At 35.9% G+C, this 15,978-nt stretch overlaps 1 protein-coding gene across 13 annotated transcripts in view; it reads left to right on the top strand.

Moving 5' to 3' along the window:
* The window catches only part of RYR2 (ryanodine receptor 2), a 785,691-nt gene that overhangs the window by 482,985 nt on the left and 286,728 nt on the right, over positions 1-15,978 (top strand). The window lies entirely within an intron of this gene.

Genomic DNA, 15,978 nt, shown 5'->3' on the forward strand with positions numbered 1-15,978 from the left:
CCCGTGGTTCACACCTTAACCCCAGCACTTTGGGAGGCCAAAGCAGATGAATCACCTGAGGTCAGGAGTTCAAGACCAGCCTGGCCAACATGGTAAAACCCTGTCTCCATTAAAAATACAAAAATTAGCTGGGCGTGGTAGCACTTGCCTATAATCCCAGCTACTCAGGAGGCTGAGGCAGGAGAATCGCTTGAACTTGGGAGGCAGAGGCTGCAGTGAGTTGAGATCATGCCACTGCACTCCAGCCTGGGCAACAAAGTGAGACTTCATCTCAGAAAACAAAAATTAGATTCAAAATTTAAACTAACTGAATTACCTTGGGGGTTACATTAAGTATCTGGTGAAGCAATAGTTTCTGTCACATTGCTGAGTGATGAAACAAAGCTCAGATTATATTTGGGAGTGTGTTATAAAAACTGTGTTATTTTCCCAGTGTGTGTTTGTATGTTAACAGAGGTATCCATATTTCTAAATGATTACATATAGCTTTCTACTTTCTGCCCAGAAATCTTTACAATTTTATTTACTTTTACAATACAAATATATTCGAGGATTAATTATGAAGTCAGCATTATTATCCACATTTTAAGATGAGAAAATTGAGATAGATAGATGCTGTAGTACTGGTTTGGCCTGCTGTTCTATGACCTGTATCTATGATCCTGCTTAAGACCTCACCTTTCTCATCTGCCAATGGATATTAGTAATACCTACTTAACAGGGAAGTTTTAGGTATTAAAGAAATATTCAATAAATGATAGCTGTTTCATATTACTTTCTTATTTATTTACACAAGTATTCAAGCTACTTTTCTGATGTGCAGGACTTGTAAATAGCAAGCCTGTAGATGTATTAAATAATAGCATCAAGATATAATCAAAGTAGCCACCCGTAATCTCTATCAATCACCTCAGGTCTCATGTTACCCCAGAAAAACATAAAATCCAAGTAGAAATTGTGTTTTTGCTGTGCAAATGCAGATTTAAGCAAGTCTTCTAGTTCAACAGTCTATGAACATTTTTACTCAGGTGTTTCATAAATGAGTTTATAAAAACTGTATTGTTACCTTGTGCATTTTTAGGTTCTAAAATTTTTCTTTGAAAATTTAAATAGTTCCAAAAGATGTGATTTTATGGTACATTTTGCATATTTACATTTCAAAATGACACTTTTTCATCAACTTTGAGTGTATCTTATGAGTGCAGACCACAGTGTTCAGATTATCTGCCATCATCTGTTTAAAAATGACATAAAAATGTTGATAATGGAGAATTTTACATGATTTCATTTTCCTTTTTGAACTGTATTTTCAAATATTTCTCCTACTGTATAGCATTTTAATCAATATTTTATCCTTGACAGTCTTTGAGTACTCTGTCCTACATTATAACTAAGATATGTATCTATATTGAATTTTTAATTGTTTTAATTTTCTGTGATCATAGTCATTAAGTTAAAATTTTCCTCCTAAGTTATCATTATATTATTTTAGTACACAGGTGCTCAAAACAACATAAATTATTTTTAATAAAAATTCATAAAAAATAGGATTTTATTGGAAATAGCTCATAGTAAGATGGATTTAGCTATTCTTTATCCAATTATATTATGTATTCACGTACAAATAATATTTATTGATAGAGTCAAGTTGGCAGAGTGGTTGCGTTCTTCATTCATATAAATAATTTTTGTTATTAAAAAGATCATTGGGTTAAGTGAACCAAAAACCATAATTGTTTATTATGAAAGATCATATGTAATGATTTTTTCAGGGTGACAGCTGAATTATGCCCTTGTTCAGTTTCTTGAAAGCCAAAAATTGGAATCTACCTAACTTGAAAAAGAGTTCATTATCCTCTCATTTTCATTATCCTCATCCTTTCCAAACCACTCTCAGGTTTTTTGGAAAGTATCCAAAAAAGGCATTATTAAGGCTGAAACAGAACAAAACCAAAAACCAAAAACAACAACCTAGTAATTATACCTGTTACTCTTTTACTTAGAAGAATAAGAAAGTAGAAATGTTAATTTCACATGATCTCTGACAGCATATTACATTTAATCAATAGTTTGTATCAAATGCTATGTGCGAGTGTGTGTGCATGTGTGTGTATGCATTTGGGGTACAATGCAACTTATTTCATGCATAGAATCTAACTGTTATAAAATCTGATTGATAAAAGCAGTTTTCACTGTCAAAGCCATCAGCTAAAACAGAGTTATCTTTTGTCAGAAACATCTGGTTGTCTTTTTCTGTTGAAACAAATGGGTTCATGCATGTCCCCATGACAATCATCTCAATTCTACTTTCTAACTTTAAGATAGGTAGATGATAGATTGATAGCTAGATGATAGAAAGATAGATGGATGGGGAACAGGGTTTAAAAATAAGTCTGTCTCATTGAGGAACTAATGTCCTCTGCCTTGAGCATTTATTAATGCATATTCCTTGTGTTACTTTCACAATGCAACACAGCAATTATTTGAGAGTCGGCGAAGGTATGGAAAAGCTGAGACCCTTAAACGAAAGCTGTACTTGGACATGCTGAGAGTCTATACACTATTTCTCAGTTTGCCATGAGATAGCATTTCATTCTTTCTCTATTGACAAAAACCTTCTTAATAACAGGTATACATATATATGCAGATCAGCGCAAGCCTAAAATGTTGGGGTTTTTTAACAACCATTTTGCAAGCAATTTGGCATCATTGTGTAAAATTAAACATTTGCACATCTTGCTACCCAGCAGTTCCACTCCTAGAGATATACTCTAGAGACAGTTTGCATCAATAAACAGGAAAACTATCATTCATAGCAACATTATTTAGAATAGCAAAAGGATAAGGGGGGAGTTATAGGAGGTGGAAGGAATATTCTTCAATAAGAAAATGAGTCAAGTTGGCTATAATCTAATAATAAAATCAAGGAATTATAAATGACAACGTAGATGGACCTAAAAAATAATAAGGGTATAAAAACCATATTCTACTAGGTGATGCAATGTAACACCATCTTTGAGGCTCAAAAGCAAGTAGAACTAAAAAATAAAAACTAAATACCTATTTTGGAGATACATACTTTGATAAGGACTGACTTTTTAAAATCAATGAAATTCTAATTCTAGACAGTAATTATCTTTGGTATATAATCTAGGCAGGGATGTAAGATGGGGAGGAGCACACAGATGTAATGTTGTTAGTAATGTTCTAATTAACTTGGTGATAGATTAATGAAATTCATTTTATTATAATGCTTTGAAGCATATACTTTCATAGTTATTTTATAATGATTTTTAAAATTAAAATGTGATGACAGATATAAATTCAGATATACCATTACTCATAACAAATGTAAATGGATTAAATTCTCCAAGTACATAACAGAAATTGTCAGATTGGATTCAAAAAGATAACTTATGGTATACAGCTATAGGAGGTATGTCAGGAACTTTAGCACATAGAAAAGTTGAAAATAATAAGAATGATACACTAGGCAATACTGCTCAAAATGAAACTGATGTACTTTCCTTTTATCAGTTTCTGCATAAAACAAAATTGCCCTTAAAGCAACATTAATATTAAGAAAAGAAGGTCACTATATGGAGGATCGAGAAAACAAGCATCATGCTATAACTACTCATGTGTACACCAAGTAAAACAGCTTCAAAAATCAGTGAGGAAAAATACTAGTAGATTTTCAAAAAGAAATAGACAAATATACAATCATAGTGATAGACCTAACACAACTCTCAGAAACTTACGTATGTAACATAAATATTAACAAAGATTAATAAAAATATAAACACACACCAATTAAAAGCTTGACATATATAGAGTGCTGCATGCATGAAACATTTATAAAATTTAATATCCTTTAGGACATTAGACACTGATATCATAAAGATCACATCCACTGGATCACAAAGAATAACAGCAAAAATAACAAATCATGACACATTTAGACATTTAAAAATATACTTCTAAATAGGTTATGGATCAAGCATATCATCTGGAAAATTATTTACTTATTTACCACTCTGCCTTTGTTTATTTCTAATTTAAGAAGATAACCCATATTTCTTGATCTTGCTAAATGAACCTATCCTTTTTTCATGCCTTTATACTCTTATAAATGGATTCAAAACCAAATTTTTAAAAACCTTTTTAATATTTTTGGTTTTGTTTATTTCTTAGGTTGATGGATACAAATTTCATATATTTATGGTATACCAGATGATATTTTGAAATATGTATATGCTGTGGAATGGCTAAATCAAGCCAATTAATGTATTCATTACCTCACATAATTCCTTTTCTTTTTTTTTGGTGAGAACACTTAAAATCTACTCTCTTAGCAATGTTCAATATATAATACATCATTATTAACGATATTAACCATGCTGTACAATAGATCTCTTGAATTTATCCATCATAGAAATTTTAAAACACAATAATGGAAAAGGAAAATATTTCATATTAAAACATATGAATTGCATGTATTAAGTATTACTCGGAGAAAGTAAAAGAAAATAAATTATAATAAGAGCAATACTAATGAATTTGGTGGGGGTGGGGTGAAATCTAAACACCAATGATACCAAGAGCCTGTTTTAAAAACCTGCTAATCAGGGGAAAAAGACTCTGAAAAGATTGACAAAGGGAAAAGAAAAACAAAATTGTTAGCAAACTTAGGAATATTCTGAAAAATGTAATAAATGTACATTAAAACTTTCTGAAGGTAAAAGTATGGACAGTTGTGTAGAATCATATCAAAACTGATCCAATAAGAAAGAAAATGTGAATAGAGCTATAACTCTTAAAGGGATTGAAGCAAACACACACACACACACATCCACACATCCCAAACAACTTTTCTATTGATTTCTACCAAATACAATCTCAAATAAAGAGGAAGAAACACTTCACAGTTTATTTTCTGATGATATGATTTTCATTTCAAAGCCCAGATCAAGACAGTATGAAAAAGGGAAATTATAATCCATTGTTATTATGAGCATAGATGCAAAAATGCTAAGTGATACACTAGCAAACAACTCAGTAGTATATTAACAAAGTATAATGTGACCAAGCCGAGTTTATTCTAGTAGTGAAAAGATAGGTTAACATTAGAAAATGTATTTATTAAATTCATGCCTAATAAAGAAGAAAATTCATATGATTATCCCAATATATTTAGAAATAAATAATTCGTAAGATTTTTTAATTGATAAGCACATAAACTCTTAGAAGGCAATACTCTGAGAGAATCTTTTAACCTAACAAAGGCCAACAGAAACCAATAATCTATAAGGTAAAACCCCAAATTTTTCCTTTAAGGTTTAGGAATGAGACAATATAAGTCACTACTACTTGATGTATTCAATAAGGCCAATGCAATGAGACAAGAAAAAAATCGTGAGGCTTGGAAAGGAAAAACACCAAATTGCCATCAATAGCAGTTAATATTATTGCATAGAAAACTTACAAGAATTTACAGAATTATTTCTAACAATAATAGGTCCCTTGACCATTTCTTAACTTTGCTTTTTTTCTTTTTAATTGTTTCTACACTTGATGTTGTTTGTTTTTCATGTCCTCTAATCTGAAATATGCACTTACTAAAGGAAAAAAATCTGTGCATCAAAAGCATCTGTTAAGACTTGCAGAACAATGTCAAGAACTACTAAAAATTAATAAAAAGATGCCCAAATAGAAAAATGAGCAAAGGATTTGAACATAATTCATTAAAAAAAACCCCTACAGATCCAATAAGCATATGAAAGATACTCAACTTCAGTAATAATCAAGGAAATATAAATTAAAATCACAATGAAAAGCTATTTCACCTCCACCAGGTGAGAAAAAATGGAAGACTATGTAAATTAGTACAACTACTATGCATATCAATTTAGCCTAATCTTATAAACCTTATGAAGTTGAAGGTGACACATTTCTTTTCCAGACATAAACTTTAGAGATACTTTTGTCTCATACAAAACAAACCTGAAAAGAATATTCATTGCAGCATACAGCAAATAAAATCCTGTCTGAATATTGATTTTGATAATCGGTCAAGTTCAATATATCAGATTGTAATAGCACTGAATTGGAAACAATGTAAATTTCCATCAAATTCCCATCAATCCCTATACAGTTGGTTTTTTGTTTGTTTGTTTTGTTTTGTTTTTAGATGGAGTCTTGCTCTGTCACCCAGGCTGGAGTGCAGTGGCACGATCTCAGCTCGTTGCAACCTTCGCTTCCCGGGTTCAAGCAATTCTCCTGCCTCAGGCTCCCTAGTGCAGGTGTCTGCCACCACGCCCAGCTAATTTTTGTATTTTTTAGTAGAGACAGGATTTCACCATGTTGGTCAAGGTGGTCTTGAACTCCTGACCTCAGGTGATCCACCTGCCTCAGCCTCCCAAATTGCTGAGATTACAGGTTTGAGCCACTGCGCCGGGCCTAAATACAGTTTTTATAGATTCATGTGATGGCATACTATAGAGCAGTTAAAATGAATTAACTATAGCTAGATAGATTCATGGACAAATCTCAAAAATACTACTGAGAGCCAAAAACAAAAAAGCATGTTATCAAAAAGGTGATACAGTATAATACCGTTTAAAGTTTAAGAACATAAAATATAATTCTACAGATAATTCATAGAGCCAGATATATGGAAGAACAGTATAAAAATCATGTCTAGGAAGAGTCAGCTTCAGATTCAGAGTAATAATTCTCTCTGGGGATAAGGAGGGGATTGGAATTGAGGTGGTGTAATAGAAGGAGAGCTTCAGGTGTATTCACTATTTTTTGATACTTTTGCATAGGCCTGAAAATGTTCATAGTAATAACAAAGAGTTGATTGATAACTGAAACCAGGTTTTAATGAACTTAAAAAAAATGTTAGTGGGAAAGAGGAGATAGTAGGAATATAATGTTAGTGGGAAAGAGGAGATAGTAGGAATATAACTAGTCTTTAAGAAGTTCAGGCCAGGCGCAGTGGCTCACACCTGTAATCCCAGCACTTTGGGAGGCCGAGGCGGGCAGATCACCTGAGGTCAGGAGTTCGAGACCAGCCTGGCCAACATGGTGAAACCCCATCTCTACTAAAAATACAAAACAAAAAATTAGCCGAGCATGGTGGTGGGCACCTGTAATCCCAGCTACTCGGGAGGCTAAGGCAGGAGAATCACTTGAACCCAGGAGGTGGAACTTGCAGTGAGCAGAGATCGTGCCACTGCACTCCAGCCTGGGCGACAGAGTGAAACTTCGTCAAAAAAAAGAAAAAGAAAAAAAAAAAGGTGAAGATGGTATTGATGGTATTCGTTTCAGAAGGAAATAGTGTTTAAAGAAGTTTTTTTGGCCAGGCCTGGTGGCTCACAGCTGTAATCCCTGCACTTTGGGAGGCCGACGCAGGCGGATCACTCGAAGTCAGGAGTTCCAGACCAGCCTGGCCAACATGGTGAAACCCCATCTCTACTAAAAATACAAAAATTAGCTGGCACAACCTGTAATCCCACCTACTCGGGAGACTGAGCCAGGAAAATTGCTTGAACCTGAGAGGTGGAGGTTGTTGTGAGCCAAGATCACACCACTGCACTCCAGCCTGGGTGACAGAGTAAGACTCTGTCACAATTAAAAAAAAAAATGATAAAGCATAGGAGGCACATGAGCATGTTTATGTAAATAGTGGGAAGAAACCGGGGGGGAAGAATTTTTAAAGGAGAGAGGTGATGATTAAGAGCAAAGTTTCTTATTTCCACCTTTGTCCTGGTGTCTTGAATTCTACATCCCAAGGGACTTAATACTGACTGGATTAGGGAGAACACCACATAGGTATAAGCAGGTGGGTGATTTTAAAGGTCTGTTCTTCTGAACATTCCATATGGATGCAGAGGCCATATAACCTAGATACAACCGAGATATGCTGATGAAAGTCATAGATTAGAAATTGTCTTAGCTTTTCTTAAAATATATTATTTAAGCAAAATATAATGTTCATGAGAAGATTAATTTTTGTTTAAAATCTTGATAAGAACCAGTATTGTTTTCTATCAGGTTTACTTCTGTCATTTCTGAGTTTGACTCTCACTTCCCCTTGCTGAAAGCATGTATTTCCTGAGTGCCAGGGTTTCACATGATACACATATGCATTTTAAATTGCTTTTGTGTAACTGTTAGAAATAGGGTCGATTCCTACATGCAACCCTTGGGCTATGATCTATGAAAGAGCAGTATCATAGCATAATAACCTTTTCATAGCCCAGAATATTTCTACTGCTGTCTCTTTTGCATATATTTTAGAGACATTTTGATAATCAGTCAAGTTCAATATATCAGTTGGAATTAAATGCTATATTCCCTATTAAAAATAGCCAATTTTTGTACTGGGTAGCCAATGGAGCTGGAAGTCGTTATCCTCAGTAAACTAACGCAGGAACAGAAAACCAAACACTGCATGTTCTCACTTATAAGTGGGAGCTGAATAATGAGAACACATGGACCCAGGGAGGGGAACAACACACACTGGGGCCTGTAGGGAGTGGAGCACGGGGAGGGAGAACATTAGGGAAAAGAGCTAATGCATGCGGGGCTTAGTAGTTGATGGGTTGACAGGTACAGCAAACCACTAGGGCACACATTTGCCTATGTAACCTGTACATCCTGCGCATGTACCTGGAACTTAATAAAAATAAATTTTTTAAATAGCCAATTTTTATGTACATCTTGCACATGTACCCCAGAACTTAAAAATAAAAATATTTAAAAAGAGTCAATTTCTGATATATAATAGACATCTTTTAACTGATAATTCTTTTTTTTTTTTTTTTTTTTTTTTGAGACGGAGTCTCGCTCTGTCGCCCAGGCTGGAGTGCAGTGGCCGGATCTCAGCTCACTGCAAGCTCCGCCTCCCGGGTTCACGCCATTCTCCTGCCTCAGCCTCCCGAGTAGCTGGGACTACAGGCGTCCGCCACATCGCCCGGCTAGTTTTTTGTATTTTTTTTAGTAGAGACGGGTTTCACCGTGTTAGCCAGGATGGTCTCGATCTCCTGACCTCGTGATCCACCCGTCTCGGCCTCCCAAAGTGCTGGGATTACAGGCTTGAGCCACCGCGCCCGGCCTTAACTGATAATTCTTAAGAAGTTTTGAAGAGTGGACGATTCATTGTAGTTTTTTCTTTCCTCGTGTGCCTCTTTTCTCATTCCTCTCAAACACGCAGTGAAGTTAATTTCACGCATCTTCCCTCATTTATTGTAGCTAAACTCTTGACACTCTGCATAGTTTGATGAGCCAGAGTTAAATTATTATAGCAATAAAGAAATAAGCAACTGAAAAACACCACTCACTCCAAGAGCTTGTGGTCCTCACTATCTCATATGCCTAATTGAGTGAGATTGTTCGAAAAGCTGGAGATTTAAATGAAAATAAAATCCTGTCTGAATATTAATGGCATTTATTTAAACTTTCATTTAGCACTTATCTGTTATGAAATCAACACAAGGCACAGTAAGTCAAAGGCTGCTTGAGTGTTTAAAAGCATATTAGGGCCGTATGCGGTGGCTCATGCCTGTAATCCCAGCACTTTGGGAGGCTGAGGCGGTCAGATCACCTGAAGTCAGGGCTTCGAGACCAGCCTGGCCAACATGGTGAAACTCCGTTTCTACTAAAAATGCAAAAATTAACCAGGCATGGTGGCAGGTGCCTGTAATCCCAGCTACTTGGGAGGCTGAGGCGGGAGAATCACTTGAGCCTGGGAGGCAGAGGTTGCAGTGAGCCAAGATCGCATCATTGCACTCCAGCCTGGGCAACGAAGGTGAAACTCTGTCTCAAAATATTAAAAAAAAAAAAAAAAAGCATATTAGGATCATCTGAGAGGTTTCTAAAACTACTGCTAGGTTTTCTGCTCTTCCCAACACGCCCTTACCCCTAGTGCTGTGAAGCTACTACATGTGACAGGAAACTGTGTGATAGCTCTCAGGCATAGTAGGGTAGATAAAAGGCTGAGAATGATATGCTTGATGCATACACACACACACACACACACACACACACATATATACACACACACACACTTAAAATGACTTTCTGAAATGAATGCATTAGATACTGAATGTGTACCCATATGTATACTGTTTATATAGACACAAGCACGTGTACAAAATTCAGTTTTGTAAATATTTACCTAAGTGAAAAATGGTTTAGAAACGCAGTTGGATTTTTCTGTAAAGATGAGGCACTGTAAATGAAGAAAAGAAAAACCCTTACATACTCTTTATATGTGTAGTGGGTAAATTTCACAGACCAGAAATTTAAAAATGTACCAGTGTGCCGTGTTCTTCATTTTCTCTGATTGGGCTTAATTTAGAATTTAAATCCAATGAGCCTTGTAGCCAGAATGCAGCCTGACAGTGTTAAATTAATTCTAGTTTGTTTAGGGCATTAATTCTAGTTTGTTTAGGGCAAATGTAATTATACCAATATTTTCTCTGTCTAGTCTCACCTTTAGGTCTTGATTCCAACGTTGTCTTCTCAAGTGGCCTCCCTCAACTTCTTTAAAATTGTACTCTATTTAAAAACGTACTTCTTCCTATCCCCCTTTCCTACTTTATTTTTCTTCATAGCATTTAAATCTTCTAACATACTATGATATTATACTTTGATTTACTACTTGATTCCTCATTGGAACATATTTCTATAAAGATATACATTTTGTCTATATTTATTTATTTATTTATCTTGAGACAGAGTTTCGCTCTTGTTGCCTAGGCTGGAGTGCAATGGCACTATCTTGGCTCACCCCAACCTCCGCCTCCCGGGTTCAAGTGATTCTCCTGCCTCAGCCTCCTGAGTAGCTGGGATTACAGGCATGCACCACCACGCCTGGCTCATTTTGTATTTTTAGTAGAGATGGGATTTCTCCATGTTGGTCAGGCTGGTCTCAAATTCCCGACCTCAGGTGATCCACCTGCCTCGGCCTCCCATGTATTATTAGTTCCTAGAATAGCACCTGAAAGCATTTTACTGTTGAATGAATATTTGATGGTGAAATTGAACACAAGATTTATGCCCCTCTTATTACCAGGGCTGCTTATGTTCTGGGTACTCAGCTGATAGGGAAGTGTCATTCAATCCTTGGCCATCCTCATCTGTGTTTGCCGTCTTCGACTGAATTGTCTTCATTCATCTCTGCTGGCATTTTACGGGATGTATGTGTTCTACACTGATTGGGTTCACATTGGGTGCCCTCCTCCTCTCTGTGAGTCACTGTTCCTTCTTGTGCCTCATCCAGGCCTCTCTAGGAGTGCTGGAAACCTAAGAATGCTCACTCTGGCTGCTTGGAGATTGCAGCCTATCGGTGGAGAGAGAAGGAAGAGTTGCCACAGCCCCATCAGCCTAGAATTAGTTTGTCACCATATCTGTACTATTCATGGGTTTGGATCTGTGAAATTATGAGACCCTGCCATTCGGCTGAATATAATCTGGGAAGCAAAATAGAAGTTCACTTTGGCTCTGAGATCTGTCTGGTCCTCAACTTGGGCAGAAGGGTGGGGAGAACTTGCCTCCCCTGACTCTCCTCTTCTCTAGGCTCTGGAATTTTCAGCCTGTCTTACACTGGAGGCCCTGGGTTCTTTATTTGTTCTTTTCTGTCCTAAAGCGTAAGGGCTTTGTTCCTTTGGTATTCAAAAGCAGAGATTTTAATATCGCAAGGCCCTGCTATAAAGATCTTTGTCTCTGCATTGAATGTTCAAAGAGATTTTAAAATCCAAAAGCCAAGTATAGCTTTTTCTTCCCCCTCTCTCTCTTGAAATACCTCCTTCTTGAGAGCAGTGGATACTTCATGGTCTTGTTTCAAAAGGGCTGAGGAGTGGAGGAAGCCCTTCAAGTAAAAAGGAGTTTGGGGTTGGGGGAGTAGGGCACATCTTCATATTACACGTTTTAATTTAAAAACAAACAAAAAAAGTAAAAAAGTAGAAGAAATACAACCCTTGTTTTCTCCCTTCTGATTTCTACATGGAAATTAATCCTTCTGTATTTGTTTTCTGGAGAATGATTCTGAATATTCTCCATACGCTTTCTGTGAAAATGTCAGCCTAGCATTCATTTCTAGTAGATGTGCTTTCAGCAAAACTTGCTCTTAATGTCTCTGGTGTGCAGTCATCTGAGATTTCCCATTTGTTCCAAGGTACTTGGAGGACTGATTTGGCTTTGAAATTTACAGCTAACACTCCCTGAACTTGGCTGTAGCCTTTACATGTTTACCGTACATCTTTCACAATATAATGATTTCCACGCTTCATTTAACTTGATTCATATTAAACAAGTAAGCTTGGGAGGTGGGGGTGGCTTAAAAAAAACAAAAGATTGATGCTTACTGTTTTTGGTGTTCTGCCTTGTTTTTGTTAAATCACTTTAATTGGCCCTTTAATTATATTACACTGAGCCCTCGTTTCAAAGGCTCATCTGGAATACCTGCTTAGGAAAAATGTGGGTCAGATGGGAATGAAGCAAAAACTGAGCCGCAACTTAACATGACAATTCCTCAGTGCAGCCAAACACTGTCAATGTTTTGTTTATATCTTTGGTGATTTGATGCAAATAGAATCGACAGTTGGCCGGGATCTTTGTTGTTTTGTTTTGTTTTCAGAGGTATTTTTAAAAACATTTTTGCTATCAGGAAAGCGAAGCCTAAACTGTTAGGCATTTTATTCCTCTCAATGTCGTTGTTTTATTCTTTTTTATTTTATTAAAGTATGTAGTTGCCAAAAAAAAACTAAGAGCTAATGACTATAAAAGTATTTTGATACTTTGTAAAGTGAGCATATTAAATCATTTGTTTAACTTCATATATATTCCTCATAAGCTAATTTTATAGGATGACTGATGGAACAGAGAACGTGCATGGTAAAGAAAGGAGGTAAAAGCTATGTATATCTATTAAACAATAAATTGGAGGAGAAAAAAGCTGTTGGCTGATTATGGCAGAAGTTTCTCATGATGTTTGAGAAAGTAGAATGTAATACAGAGACATCTTAATATGAGCAATATGTTTTTTGTATTAATATAATAATAATATGACTTTTTCCCATTTTGGTGGCTATAAAATTTTACCTTCTAAGAGTCATTTTAGTATTTTTTTATTTACTTTAACTTTTTAGAAATCAATCTGAAATTTTACTTGAAACTATTCAGCTTCTGATTCATGTGAATTACATTTGATTCAAAGGCTTTGTTTATTTTTAACCACAAAAAGGTAATAATTCATATTAGCCGTTGGTTGTCCTTTGTGTACCTAATTAAATTGTATTAATAAGGTGAAATGAACATCATTTGTCAAAGTACACTTATTTACTTTTAAATATATCTCATTTTGATATAACGATTTGATTCTTAGTTTCTTTGTCAGAATGTACTACACACAGAAAAATAGTTTTATAAATTATTGCTGTTACCATTCATATTGGTGAAACATTCATGATATCAATAGTTTTATCCATTATAGTTGGCTCAAGTCCATGAATTTCATAGATATTCATATTTATTTTTACTGTACAAATGATTTGTTGTTCAAAAGAGGTGGAAATAAAAAGGTTCAGGTGAAGTGAGAGTTTGTAACTACAATTTGGAGGGGATTATTAGCCATTAAAAAAACAATTCTAAGCTTCAAATCCTTTTTTGTACAAGGGTATAGAGAAAAGAAAGTAAAATAAGTTATAGTTTACCTCTGAAAATAAACGTGAACAAATTGTCGGACTACTTCAACAGATGCAAATGCATCTCCGTAAGTTTTCATTGAGATCACAGATGAAAGCAATTCTAGAAGAAATCTGCATGGGAAGAAAAAAAATAGAAAATAAAGAGGAATGATTATGTCAATACTATCCAGCTTCACACGTTAGTAGAACTTGTCTGTAAGTTTTTATGCGGGAGGACCTCCTTCCCACCTTCCACCTTTCAAAAGTAGTTCCTCGTTCCATGAGATATTGCTAGAAAGTCTACCATTAAAAATTGGTTTCCAGAAAGTATCACTCTTCTTTGGAAATGCATGTATCCCTCATGGGGGTAGCAATGGTTCCAATCAGTGATTCACAGGTGGATATCCAAACTTCAGCATGTGTATGGCCTCTGTGGCTGCTGGATGGGATCAAGGCTGTTAGAAAGTGAAAGAAGATTGTGTGCTGGCTTGTGCTGGGTGACCATGGGCCAGTTGTGGGTAGTGAGAAGTAGTTGTGGGGAGGTAAGGAAGTACAGAAGACTAGGCTCTTCATCATGTACCCTGAGGCTGCCTCCAGCAAACTGTTGAACTTGGAAACTAGACTATGCTAGCTTGATTACATGTTGGTGCATTTGAAATGTATTGGGAGCTTTTTCTTGGGGAAAAAAAAAAAATACTTTCCAGGTCAGGAGTGGTGGCTCATGCCTGTAATCCCAGCAGTTTGGGAGGCTGAGGCAGGAGGATTGCTTGAGGCCAGGAGTTGAAGACCAGCCTGGGCAACAAAGAGAGACCTTGCCTCAAAAAATAGCAAAAATAAAAATAAAAAACATAAATATATAATATGTAAAATATATATATTAATGTTTTGGGTTTTAAAAATTTAATTACATAAATATCTATATATATATTCTAAAATAAAATACTTTCCAAATAAGAACTTATATCTTCAGCTGTGATTACAGTTTATAGATTTGCCTATTTAAATGTCAGAAATCTGTCAAATACCATGATTTATATTAGTTGTTAAAAAAAAATTCCCACATGGCTTCTTTATTAAAATACAAAAGCTACAGTTAATTGCCCATACAACAATTTTTATTTAAAATGGAACAAATTTAATGTCCATAAATTTAACTTATGAATGTAAATTGAAAGACATAGACCAGTAATTTGTCCTAATTGTTATAATCTACTCAAAACAAAACATTTGTAAAGCTTTTGTCTACAGAAAAATTACTTTTTTTTGTCTATAGACAAATTACTTTTTTTTTTTTTTGAGACAGAGTCTTGCCCTGTCACCCAGGCCAGAGTGCAGTGGCACAATCTCAGCTCACTGCAACCTCCACTTTCCATGTTCAAGCGATTCTTGTGCCTCAGCCTCCCAAGTAGCTGGGATTACAGGTGTGCACCACCATGCCCAGCTAATTTTTTTGTGTTTTTTAGTAGAGATGAGATTTTGCCATATTGGCCAGGCTGGTCTTGAACTCCTGGCCCTAAGCAGTCCACCTGTCTTGGCCTCCCAAACTGCTGGGATTACAGGAGTGAGCTACCACACCTGCCTATAGATAAATTACTTATAATATATGGGATGTATTATAGTAAAATAGAAGTAATTAAGCTAAAGCCAACTGTATTCAACCTTAAAAAAGTTATTTATTGCTGTAATATATTGATTCATTAAACAAATTTTTACTGAATGCCTACCATGTGTTGGTCACTATTCTAGGTGCTGGGGGGGGTCACTGAGAATAAAATGGACAAACTCCCTGCTTTCAAGGAGCTTGCCTTGTAATGATGCCAGTCATAGCCCAGAGTAGTAGTTTATTTTTAAGAGAATTTGTAGTTTATTTTCAAAAGCATTTATTTGTTTATTTATTTTGAGATGGAGTCTTGCTCTGTCACCCAGACTGGAGAGCAGTGGCGCGATCTCTGCTCACTACAGTCTCTGCCTCTTGGGTTTAAGTGATTCTCCTGCCTCAGCCTCTCAAATAGCTGGGATTACAGGCACCCGCCACCAAACCTGGCTAACCTTTGTATTTTTAGTAGAGACTGGGTTTCACCATGTTGGCCAGGCTGGTCTCGAACTCCTGGCCTCATGTGATCTACCCACATTGGCCTCCCAAAGTGCTGGGACTACAGTTGTGAGCCACCGTGCCCAGCCTTTTCTCACATGTATTTTTAAGAGCCTTTTCTCACATTTTAATAATTCATTTTGTAACTTAGCATAATTACCTAGTGAATGTTCTTGAGTTGAAGATGCATTT

The sequence above is a fragment of the Papio anubis genome, chromosome 1 (genome assembly GCF_008728515.1).
Source record: "Papio anubis isolate 15944 chromosome 1, Panubis1.0, whole genome shotgun sequence".
In the NCBI taxonomy this organism is placed as follows: domain Eukaryota; kingdom Metazoa; phylum Chordata; class Mammalia; order Primates; family Cercopithecidae; genus Papio; species Papio anubis.